Source organism: Colletotrichum lupini, chromosome 8 (assembly GCF_023278565.1).
Source record: "Colletotrichum lupini chromosome 8, complete sequence".
NCBI classification, from domain to species: Eukaryota; Fungi; Ascomycota; class Sordariomycetes; order Glomerellales; family Glomerellaceae; genus Colletotrichum; species Colletotrichum lupini.
In genome coordinates, this window is record NC_064681.1 from 1,188,314 (window position 1) to 1,202,245 (window position 13,932).

Below are 13,932 nucleotides of genomic sequence, written 5' to 3' on the forward strand. Positions count from 1 at the left end.
ATTCTTATATTTTATTTTTAACTCTATAATTAATAATTCGTTCGATTTTATACTTTAGTTAGTTTAGTTTAATAATAATACGATTTTCTATATATAAACCTCTTAGTATAAGTTTAAGTAGTAAGATATAGAAAACGGGATAATATTATATTATATTTAATAATCTTAATTTATAATTAACTAATAAAACTTTTTTAATAATCTCGAAAGGTTTAAGTTTTTCATAGTCTAACTTATTACTTAGTTATTTTATTTTAATATTATAATAAAGAAGATAGGCGCTATTTCCCTTTTTAAAAAATAGTCCTCTAATCCTTAATCTATCCGCGTTTTTTTTATATATATTATTATATAAACTCGAGGTTTAGTAAGGTTTACTTATAAATCTTTTTAAATTTATTTATATTTACTATAGTTATTATAGCTTATAGTCTTTATTATATTATTTTATATACTATTAGTTAGAATCCGTAATTAAGGTAAAATAGAGATCTTTTTATATTTTTATTAACTATATTATTATATACGAACTAGGCTATTAAGAAAAGTACTACTTAATTATTTTAGTCGTAGTTTATATAATAATAAAGGTATATCTTGAAGATTTAATTAATCCTTTCTATTTATTCATTAATTTATAAATCAAATAATATCGATAGTTTATAGTTTATACTAAGTTATAAAATTAGGGATTTCTAAAACTTTAAAATAAATAGCTTATCTCTATTAAAGATAATTTCTTTTAATAAACCGTAGTTCGAAAGTATAACTTTAGTAAATACGTATACTGGGTCTTTTATAATACTTAATTCCTTATAAAAAATAAAATATATAAACTTAGTAAGTCGGTTAACTATAGCTAAAATACTATTATACTATATTTTAATAAATAGTTCCTTAGATTTTAGTAATTTAATAATAAAGTCCTATATAATTAAATATTATACTTTTATTAATAGTTATAATAATTATAGCTTATTATAAGGCTTATATAAGCTATTTTTATTTTTTTTATAAATTACGCAGTCTTTAATTACTTTTATAATTTTAATATATATAGCGGATTTATGATAATACTAGCGAATCCGTTTTTACGTTTTAATAACTCTTTAGTAACTATATACTAGTATATTATAAATTTCTATAATAAGCTTAGGGGTTATTTTTTTAATTAAGCTAGTATTAATCTTTTTAATTATTATAAGAAGTTTCGTAGTTAGTATAAAGCTACTATCCTTTTCTTATTTAAAAATAACTTATATTTCTTTAGGGACCGTAACTTTATAATTAGGTCTTTTATTAAGAGCGTTTATTCTACTATTTTCTAATCCTTTTTAATAAATAATTTAGAAATTATATTTAAATAAGAATTCGCTCTATCTAATTTATTATTTATTTATGTTCTTATTTATTATAAAGTTTATAAGGTTCTTATAATTTATATAAATTATAACTTCGTACTTAGTTTTAAATAATTATAGTCTCTATTCTTAGAATGCTTTAATAATTATTATTAGTTCTTTATTATAAATTTACTAATTTAATTTTGTTTTATAAAATGCTTTAAAATAGAAGTAGTATAAGTAAAGCTTTTTTTATTTATCTCGTTATTTTAAAACTACTTTTATAATAAAGTCTAAGGCGTCGGTCTCGATTTCGAAAGGTTTTTAGGGGTCCGGGATTATAATAACTAGTTTAAAAACGACTATATTTTTAATTTTAACGAATACTTCTTTATACTTAGGATCCTAAATGAATAGGGTATCCTTTTATATTAAGTTATTAAAAGGTCTAATTATTTGTTTTTTTATTTTACCTTTACTAGTTACTCGGGCGGTTCTTGATATTAATTATATAGTATTAATATATAGTATTAATAAATACTCCCACTATCTTAATAAACTAATTTTGTTTTAAATTTTCTAACTTTTTAACTTTCCCTCTTATAAAGTTTATAACTATAGATTATTAATAGCGATATTAAGCGCCCAATACTATTACTTTATAAGCCGCCTACTTAGCTAAGTTTACTACCCTTTAGGTAATAGTAACTTATAATAATATAGTATTAAAGAAGCCCTTGTTATTATTATTAAAAATAATACCGACCTTATTAATATACGCTTTTAACTTTAACTCGTATATATATATATATATTCGTTACTTCGTTTATTTTATCTAGAGGGCGATTAATGTGTTATAGTAGGATCGTTAGTATTTAATAACGGCTGCGGCCGGCTGTTGTTAGTTATGAAGTTTATTACGTAATAAAGATACTTAATATTAACCTTAATAGACTAGCTTACCCGTAAAGGCAAAGATAGCCCCTAATGAGGCGGACCGGACCCCAAAGGGAAAGGTCTAATTATATTAATATAGTTTTTAAAACATTATTAATAAAAATTAATAAATCTTAAAAATCTTTATACGTCCTTAATATTCTATAGTATAGGCTAGTCCCTAATGATTTTTATTTTTAATACTTATATATGAATTTATTATAGTATAATAGTATATTTAAGGAAGTTTATTTTTTTTATATAAAACTCGTATTTAGAGGGTTTAGTATATTACTTGCGTTTTAGAGTTTTTAAAATACTATATAAATATATTTTTTATATATTTTAAGGTTAGGGGAGAAAATAAGAATATTATTAATATAAATAATAATAAAAATATTAACGTACTCCCGGAGTACGTAGTTAATTAGTATTTAAAAAGTTACCGGAGTATTAATAAGTCCGAAGGGTATAACGAGATATTTAAAGAGTTTTTTATAAGTTCGAAATGCCGTTTTTTATTTATTTATTTTTTAATCTAAATTTAATAAAATACTTTTTTAAGATCTATAGTAGTAAACTAGTTGGTTTTATAAAATAAATTTTCAAATCTAATAATAAGTAATAAGGGGTAATAATGTTTTTTTATAATTTTATCAAGTTTTTTATAGTCGATAATAGGTTTTAATTCTTTACTCTTATTTAATATAAAAAATAAGGGGAATCTTATAGGAGAATTTAATAGTTAAATATATTCTTTTTTAAGTTTTTTATTAATATATTTATTAAAGTATTTTTATTCTTTTTAATTTATTAGGTATATTAAATAGAACCTAGGTTATATTCTTTTTTTAAGTTTAATTTTTATATCTTAATTACTATGTTTTAGTAATTCTATTTTTTTAGGTTTTAGGAATGGTTTTATATATATCTAGTACTCCTTAGGTATAGTCTAGAGTTATTACGATATTTAATTATTAGTACTAATTATAAACTTTTTATAACTTTTTCCTATTTTAATAAAAGCTATATATTATATTTATTTTCGTTCTTTAGGAGTTCTTAAAAATCTATTTAACCCTTTTTTTTTTTTAAATCGTTTAGTAATTAGATTTTTTTAGAGGATTTAGCTAGTAATCTAATTTATTTATAAATTATACTTTTATAACTACGAGAGTCCTAGGATAACGTCGGTATTTCTAAGTTTTATAATATTATATTATAATTATTTTTACTAATTATTAATATATATTAAAACGCATACGGGTTTTTAAAAATTAAGATATTTATAATTATAGTTAACTCGTTCTTTTTTTATTATGTATAATTAGTATAGTTTATTTTTATATACTTATAGTAAGTTAAGTTTATTTACTATTCTTAATAAGATATAGGTTTTTTATATACTATTATTAATAATAGTATTTAATCTTTATTTATAAATATTAAGGTTAATTTATAACTATATATCATTATATTATATAGTTATATAGTGGTTCTTTTCCGGCTTTATAAGTATGAAAGATCGACCTTAACGGGATTACGCTTTTAAAGGGAATTATACGATATAGTATACTTTTTAACTATATAATATACGCAATATATCCTAAGTACGCGCTTAACGTAATATAATAATTTTAATATAAAAACAGTTATTTAATTCGGGATAGGTAAGCTACCCTATAGTAGCGCTAGTTAGAAAGGTTAATAATAAAGGTTAGCTATAATGATTAGCTATAATAATCGGCCGTAATAGTTAGAGGCAGCCCTTAACTATAGAGGTTCTAAACTTTAATAATAATATAAAGGTTTTTAAAAAAAGGGCTAAGTAGGCTAATATTTACTACTTAGAGCTCGCAAAGATTCTTTTTATCCTTATTGCTTTTAATATCGCCCAAAGCTACTTTCTATTTAAACTAAACAAATTTACTAAAGAAATTTACTAAATAAACCTATTAATATATAAACTACTACTTCAATAGCTAGTTAAATAACTAGTTAAGAAGTTGGCTAGTTAAAATACTACCTTAACGAGAACCTAAAGATACCCGTTAATCAGTCTACCGCTCTCGGGCTAGGCGCCCTCTTTAGCTAGCTCGATACTATAACTATTATAGCTAATATAAGTACGCCTAAGGATTAGTAAAGTACCTTTTAGTAATACGGAATTTAGCTAAGTAATAATATAAACGCCGTAAATAGCCGGGCTAGTACGGACGTTAACATTCAGTATATTAATACTAGCTTAAAATTTATATTTTACGGAGCTAAAAATCCCTTTAATATAGGCTATATTATAAATATAAGGGAATATATAAGGGGCCCCCTAACCCTTAATAAGAAAGAGTATATAATACGGGATCTAGCTACTTACGCGGGCTAGTACTAAGAGGTCTTATATACGTTAGAGTAAGTATAGCTCGCCCTCTAGACGGCTAGAAGCGGGGGAAGGTCGGGAGCTGTTAATAAAAAGAAAATAACGGTCGAGTCGGTTAACTACTATTTTAATTAGTAGTTAGGTATAGAGCGCAATATACCCAGTTTTCCCTAATACGTAATACACGGTACGGCCCCGGCGGATTACTCCGTCGGGGGGATAATCTTTTTTATATACTTATACTTTAAAAAAGCTTTATTATAAAGCTATAATCCCCCCTAACGGAGTAATCCGCCGGGGCCGTACTATATATTACGTATTAAAGAAAACTAAGTATATTGCGCTTTATACTTAATTACTAATTAAAATTAACTTACTTAACTATTATCTCCCTTTTATTAATAGCTCTTAACCTTTTACTATTTTTAGTTATTTAGAGGGTAAGTTATACTTACTCTAACGTATATAAGACCTCTTAGTACTAGCCTATTAAGTAGCTAAATTCCGTATTATATACTGTTTTTTATTAAGGGTTAAAGAACCCCTTATATATTCCCTTATATTTATAATATAACCCGTATTAAAAAGATTTCTAATTTTATAAAATATGATTTCTAAACTAATATTAATATATTAGACTTTAATATCTATATTAGCCTAGCTATTTATAATGTTCGTATTATTACCTAGCTAGATTCTATACTATTAAAAAGTATTATACTACTTTTTAAGCGTACTTACGTTAATTACGATAGCTAAGGTATCGAGGGGGCCTGATTTATTAAGCCCTAGAGGGGGGGACTTATTAAGGGGTATTTTTAGTAAAGTAGTAGTTTCTATATTAATAAGTTCGTTTAATAAGTTTATTTAGTAAATTTATTCAGTTTAAATAGAGCTTTAGGTAATATTAGAAGTAATAAGAATAAAAAAAATCTTTATAAACTTTACTAAATATCAGCCCTTTTAGCCCTTTTTTAAAAAACCTCTACGTTATTATTAAAGTTTAGAACCTCCATAGTTAAAAAAGGCTATTTCTAACTTTTATAGCCGACCTTTACTATTAACTTTTTTAGCTAGCGCTACTATAAAGCAGCTTACCTATCCTAAATTATATAGCGGTTTTTATATTAAAATTATTATATTATATTAAGCGCGTACTTAGGGTATATTATATATATTATATGATTAAAAAGTATACTATATTATATGATTTCTTTTAAAAGCGTAATCCCGTTAAGGTTAATCTTTTATACTTATAAAGCCGGAAAAAAACCACTATATAAAACTATAATTAACGCGTATTACGTCTTTTTTTTTAAAAACCTATATTAGTTTATATATTTTATAACAGCTTTTTTAATAGCTTATATACCGAGCCTATATTACTAAGCTTAATTTAATAGCCTAAATAATTAAAGCCGTTTTATAAAATACTAACGCTTCAATAATAATAATATACTATCGTCTCTTATTTTAAATAAAAACTATATTAATATTAACTAGTTCTATAGAGTTAGTAATCCTTATATATATAATAACTTAATAAATAATATTTTATTCAAGCTATTATAAATAACGTAATTACTATTTTATTATTTATATTGATATATTAAAATAAAACTTACCCTCTATTTTAATTAAAAATTCCTTAATAAAACCGATACTTTTTAGCCTTTTATTATTTTCTAATTTCTATTAATATATAGTCCTCTCCCTTTTAATAAAAAGTTTAAATAGCTCATACTTTACTTTATATACTATTTCTTAAAAGAAATATACATTATTTAATATATTACCCTTTTTAAAATATTACTAAAGCTTAGTCCCTTTTCTTTTTTCAATGAATCTTAATAACTTACTTAGCTTATTATAAAATAGTTTAATGATATTTTTTTATTCATTATATAAGTTATTAAGATTAATGAAAAGTTAATAACTAACCTTATGTAATAACTGCCCCAATAGCCAAATAGTACTGCCCCAATAGCAAAACTCAAACTAAAAAAAAAAAACTAATTAAATACTTACTAATTATAACGTTAATTAACCCCCCGACGGAGTAATCTGCTAGGGCCGTACTATATATTACGTATTAAGGAAACCTAAGTATATTACGCTCTATACCTGATTACTAATTAAAATAGCTTCCGACCTTCCCCCGCTCGTTTAAAAAGCGAGCTATACTTATTTTAATATATATAAAACCTCTTAGTATTAGCCTATATAAGTAGTTAGATCCTATATTATATACTCTTTTTTATCCCTTTAGGGTCCGGTTTGCTTTATTAGGGGCTATCTTTGCCTTTATAAATAAGCTAGTTTATTAGGGTTAATATTAAATATTTTTATTGCGTACTTTATAAACCTTTATAATTAATTATAGCCGGCTATAGCCGTTACTAAATACTAACGACCCCGCCGCTATAATATATTAATCGCCCTTTTAACGAGGTAACGAATGTATTTATATGTGCGAGTAAAGTTAAAAAGTAGATATTGTGCTTATAGAGGTCGATATTATTTAACGACGGTAACGAGGGCATCTCCGATGCTACTATTATAAGTTATTATTACTTAGAGGGCTATAAGCTCAGCTAAGTAAGCATAGGCTTATAAAGTAATAATATTAGGTACTTAATATTGCTATTAATAATTCGTAGTTATAAACTTTATAAGAGGGAAAGTTAAAAAAAGTAAAAAATCTAAAACAAAATAGTCTAACGAGATAGTATAAGTATTTACTAATACTATATATTACTACTATATAACTAATATTAAGAATCGCCGGAGCAGCTAGTAAAGGTAAAAATAAAAAACAAATAGCTATAAAGATATTAACTTTATTATTATAAAGCCGACCTCGTAATATAATAACAAGGGAATTTAAAATTTAATATAAGATATTATTAATAATAAGGTCGTAACTAAGGTACTAATAGCGGTTATAATTAAAATATAAGAGAGGCTTCTTCCGCTCGAAATATCAATAAATAGTATATAAATAAGAGAGGCCGTACTAAGTAATAAATTATTTTATATAAAATAAGTCGGATTCGGTCTTTTTTAGCCTTTTATAAATTAAGTAATACTATATCATAATAAATCTTAACGCCTTCTTTAAGTAATAAGTACGTATATTACTTATTTAAGCTTTTTAGTAATTATTAATACTAAACTTAACGAGCTAATAAGAGCTTTACTTAATAAGATCGACCTCGTAAATCACTTTTCAATTATTTATTATATACGATTTATAAAGAACTTTAAATCTATAGTTAAGTTAAAGAGGTAGCTTTTAATCTCCTTATAACTACTTTTTATTTAAGAAATTACCCTAATACCGAGGTTATAGTATTACTTAATTGAGTAATTTATAAACTCCTTATTTATTTTTATTTTTGTGTTCTGCCTTTGCTGGCTGCTCGGGCGATTCTTAGTATCGTTTACACAGTATTAATACACAGTATCAGTACATACTCTCACTGTCTCGTTATGCGAATTATATAGTTAAAAAGTGTACTATATTGTGTAATTTCTTTTAAAAGCGTAATCCCGTTAAGGTCGATCTTTTGCGCCTATAAAGCCGGAAAAAAACTATTATATAACCTCGTAATAAAAGTAGATCTAAAAGAGGTTAGTAATATAGCCGTTAAACTATTATATAAAATACTTAATACTACGCTCTTAGAATAATATAATAAGGGCCTAAGTAAGAGTATACTTACTAAGGCTCTATAACTATATTTTTTATATATCGTTCTTAATATTTTTATATTTAAATAGGTAGTCTAAATACCTCTCAGATATTATAATAATAATTTTATAATTACCCGTAGTTATAGTTTAGAAGGCCTAACTAATCTCTTTATTTTATTAAACTAAGTACTTATAATAAGAAGAATAGGTAATAAGGTCGGTAGAGGGCTCGTAATTATAACAATTAACTTATACTTCGAAATACTAACGGTCCCCTTTAGTCTTTAATTTAAGAAGGGTAAGCTACTTAATAAGAGGCTATTTAATAACGAGATATTATTTATAAATATAAATATTAGATTTATAATTTTTTAATTATATAGTTATTTATATAAACTAGTTATAATATAAGGATCTTTAATTCGTATTAAAATATTATTTAAATCTTAGGGAAGTTAGTATATATTATATAAATAAAATAGATCGATATACTAAAGGCTACTTAAGTTATTAATATAAGTAAATATCGTACTTCTTTAACTAATTTTTAAATATTTTTAAGATCTCGAGGATTTTATAGTTATAAAGTAGTTTATATAAGTTCGTAAAGTACTTATAATAAGGCCAAAGACTAAGTAAGTTCTTATTAATAAGTAATAGTATTATAATAAAAGTAATTCGGTATTAATACGTTATAAAATTTAGAGCTTTATATCTTATTTAGTTAGTTATGTAGTAGTTTCTTTTTCCGGCCTTATAGGCACAAAAGATCGACCTTAACGGGATTACGTTTTTAAAAGAAATTATATAATACGGCATACTTTTTAATTATATAATATACGTAATATACTTTAAGTACGTGCTTAATATAATATAATAATTTTAATACGAAAACCGCTATATAATTTAAGATAAGTAAGCTATTTTACTATTTACTAGTAATAGGCTAAGTAATATACTTATATAGTAACGCTAGTTAAAAAGGTTAATAATAGAGGTCGGCCGTAAAGGTTAGAAGTAGCCTTTTTAACTATAGAAGTTCTAAACTTTAATAGTAATATAGAGGTTTTTAAAGAAAGGGCTAAAAGGGCTAATATCTAGCTACTTATACTAGAGCTCGTAAAGATTCTTTTTATTCCTATTATTTTTAATATTACTTAAAGCTACTTTTTATTTAAACTAAATAAATTTATTAAATACACTTATTAAACTAACTTATTAATATATAAACTACTACCTCGTTAAGAACCTACTCTAAAGATGCCCTTTAACAAGTCCCCCCCTCTAGGGCTCGATTAATTAGGCCCCCTCGACGCTTTAACTGTTATAATTAATATAAATATACCTAAGGAGTAGCATAATATTTTTTAATAATATAGAACATAGCTAAGTAATAATATAAATACCGTAAATAGCTAGGCTAATACGGACGTTAAGATTTAGTATATTAATACTAGTTTAGAAATTGTATTTTATAAAATTAAAAAGTTTTTAATATAAGTTATATTATAAATATAAAAGAGTATATAAGGGGTTCTTTAATTTTTAATAAAAAAGAGTATATAATATAAGATTAAGCTACTTATATAGGCTAATATTAAGAGGTTTTATATACGTTAAAGTGGGTATAGTTTACTCTCTAAATAGGTAGCGGAAGGTTAGGAGCTATTTCAATTAATAATTAGGTATAGAGCGTAATATACTTAGTTTTCCCTAATATATCATATATAGTACGGCCCCGGCGGATTGCTCCGTTAGGGGGCTAAGAGGTCTTATATACGTTAGAATAAGTATAGCTCGCCCTCTAGATAGGTAGTAAAAGGTCGGGAGTTTTAATTAGTAGTTAGGTATAGAGCGTAATATACCTAGTTTTCCTTAATACGTAATACACGGTACGGCCCCGGCGGATTGCTCTATCGGGGGGTTATTTAGTTCTATTACTAAGCTATACTTAGTAAAAATGCTTATAATAAATATAAGACTTTTTAATAATAATAACCTCGGCGTACCCCCTTTTTTTATCAACTAATATTTTATTAATTACTTAAAAAACGGTATAAAGGTTTATATAGTTAATAATAATAAAAGACTTTAGGTCTTTATAAGCGGTCTTAGTAAGCGACTTTGTATATATATTAAAATTCTTATATTTCTTAATAAAGTATTAAACTTATCAATGATAGAGGGGGATATACGTATTAACTAAGTATAAGAGAGCTAAACTTTAGTTAGTAAAATCTATTTATACTCTTTTTCAAGCAGTATTCAAATTAACCTTTGAATTTATATAAAATACGTATATTTATAATTAATAAAAGCCCGTAGGTATATACTCGAACTAAATAACCTCGAGCTATTAAATAATAAATAATAAATTAGTATATAAGATTTTATTAAGTACCGTAGTTTATAAGTTATATAAGAGCGTAGCGGTAGTAGCTTTTTATTTTTATAAGCTAATATAAAAGCTTTAACAGATTTTTCACCCTTATTAATATTAAATTTATTTGAAACTTTTTTATAGTAGTTTTTTTCCGGCGTTATAGGCGCAAAAGGTCGACCTTAACGGGATTACGCTTTTGAAGAAAATTATATAATATAGTATATCTTTTAACTATATAATATATATAATATATATAATATGCCCTTAGTATGCGCTTAACGTAATATAATAATTTTAATACAAAAACTACTATATAATTTAGGATAAGTAAGCTACCCTATTACTTATTAATAATAAGCTAAGTAATATACTTACGTAGTAGCGCTAGTTAAGAAGGTTAATAGTAGAGGTCGGCCGTAATAGTTAGTTATAATAGTCGGCTGCGATAGTTAGAGGCGGCCCTTAACCGCATTTAAATCTAGTTTATTAATACTAACCTAGTTATAATAATTATAATAAATAGGTTAGAAATATATAAAATTAAAGTAATAAGCTAATATTTTAAATAGCTCTTATGGGACCCCCTGGGCGACGATAATATTTATATAAAGAAAGAGATTATATTAAACTTAGCTACTTATATAGGCTAGTATAAAGAGGTTTTATATATATTAAAATAAGTAAAGCTTGCCCTATAGGCGGGTAGCGGAAGGTTAGGAGCTATTAATAAAAGGGAGATAATAATCGAGTTAGTTAATTATTATTACGGTTTTAGTTAGTAGTTAGGTATAGAGCGTATTATACCTAGTTTTTTTTAATACGTAATATACGGTACGGCCCCGGTAGATTACTCCGTCGGGGGGATAAAAAAGTTATATAATTTGCGGTATTTTAATAAGATAATAATAAAAGCGTAGTTAAATAGCGAACTAGTTTTTATAATATTAATAACCTGAAAAAGAGGTATTTTAAACTTATTTATTTTATATATATTATCGAAGCTAATTACTGATAGAAAGCGCTATTATATTTATTTATATTATTGGTAGGTCTATAGTATAGCCTTAGGTAGGTCGGGGTTTTTTTCTATTTTATAAAATACGGTAATAGAGGCCGCGGGTCTAAATATTATAAAAGACTATTTAAATAGGGGTCTTGTTAACAAGGTAGTCGAGGCGCTATTTCTATTACTTATTATAAACGTTTTTTTATTTAAAATATAATAGTACGTTACCCTTTAGGGTCCGGTCCGCCTTATTAGGGGCTATCTTTGCCTTTATAAGTAAGCTAGTCTATTAAGGTTAATATTAAGTATTTTTATTGAGTACTTTAATAAAACTTTATAACTAACTATAGCTAGCTATAGCTATTACTAATTATTAATACTAACTAAACTTAAAATACTAATAGTCTTACTACCGTAATATATTAATTACCCTCTAAATAGCTAAAAACTACCCCCTACTTTCTATTTTTTTTAATAATACTAGATTTCTTTTTTTAATCCTTCTTAATTTACTCTTACGTAGCGATTCTAAAATATTAATAATACTTAAGAGTCGGTTAAGTATTTTGAGGCTACTATATTATATTAGTTAGGTATTAATAAGGGTAATACTTTTATTAATATACGTAGTTTAGACTTTTAAATTAATAATATCTAATCCGTATTCCTTAAGACGACCTTATTATAGTTCGGGGCTTTTTAGTATAATACTTATAAAATCGAGCTTCTAGCCCTTAAAGTATCCCTATAAATCGATAAGTTAGTATCTCGGTATTTTAATAATATATATTCAAAATAGATCGCCGTCAATCCGTGATTGTAAACTTTGCAGGAGGGAAAGTTCAAAAAGGTGGAAAATCTAAAAAGATAGTCTAACGAGACAGTGTGAGTATCCACTGATATTGTGTATTAATACCGTGTAACCGATATCGAGAATCGCCCGAGCAGCCAGCAAAGGTAGAAATAAAAAACAAAAACAAATATTCAAAATAGATAATTTAATAATAATAATAATAATAGTAATAGTAATAATATAATAATAATAAATAGTAAGGGAAGTAGCGTTTTTTAATTTTAATAAAAAAAACGAGGTAATAAATATATATATATATACGAATTAAACTTAAAAACATAGTAAATATTAATAAGGTTAGTATTATACTTAATAACGGTAATAAGGGTATCTCTAATACTATACTATTATAAATAACTATTACCTAAAGGGTAATAAACTTAGCTAAGTAGGCGGCTTATAAAGTAGTAGTATCGGGCGCTTAATATTACTATTAATCCGTAATTATAAACTTTATAAAAAGGAAAGTTTAAAAAAGTAAAAAATCTAAAAAAATAGTCTAACGAGATAGTATAAGTATCTATTAATACTATATATTAATACTATATAACTAATATCGAGAATCGCCCGAGCAGCTAGCAAAAGTAAAAACAAAAAACAAATAATAATACGTTAAGTATATAATGATAAATTATTATAGAGATTTTATAAGGCTTAATAGTATTATATTAAAATAAGCTATTAAGAAGGGTGGTTTAGTTAAAAGAAAGTTAATAATAAGTAAGGTAAACCGACGGGTATAGGGATAGGCCGTAATTATAATCTCCTATTTTAATTCTAAATATTTACTTTTTTTATTATAAGTACGAGTAATAGTTATACCTTATTAAGGATAGCCGACTTTGATATTTTTAATTAGTAGAGGCTAATAGTACGGTTTAATGAATAGTATTATAATTATATTATAAAATATAGTAAGTAGCTTTATTATTAAGGTAGTTAATTAGATCCGTTATAATAAATAATTATAAAGCCGTAATTATAAGTAAACGACTAGAGGTTAGTTATAAAGTCGTTAATTAAATTAATAAATATATAGTTTTTTAATAAGTTTTCAATATATAAAAGAATATTAGTAGTATTATAAGAGTTTTTTAAATTAACCGCTAATATTAAAAGTTATAATAGATTTATTATTAATTAACCATATAACGGTAACGACGTAATAATAGAGGTTAAAAATAGAAGTAGTAATGACGTCGTAAGTAGAAGTAGGTTAAAGTAGGTAAGTAGGTAATTAGGTAAGTAGAAGTATAATTAGAAATTAAGGTAGTAGTACGTACTAAGTTGATATAGGTATTTTGAGCTCAGGCCCGTGTGATAAGTATAGGAGGTAGG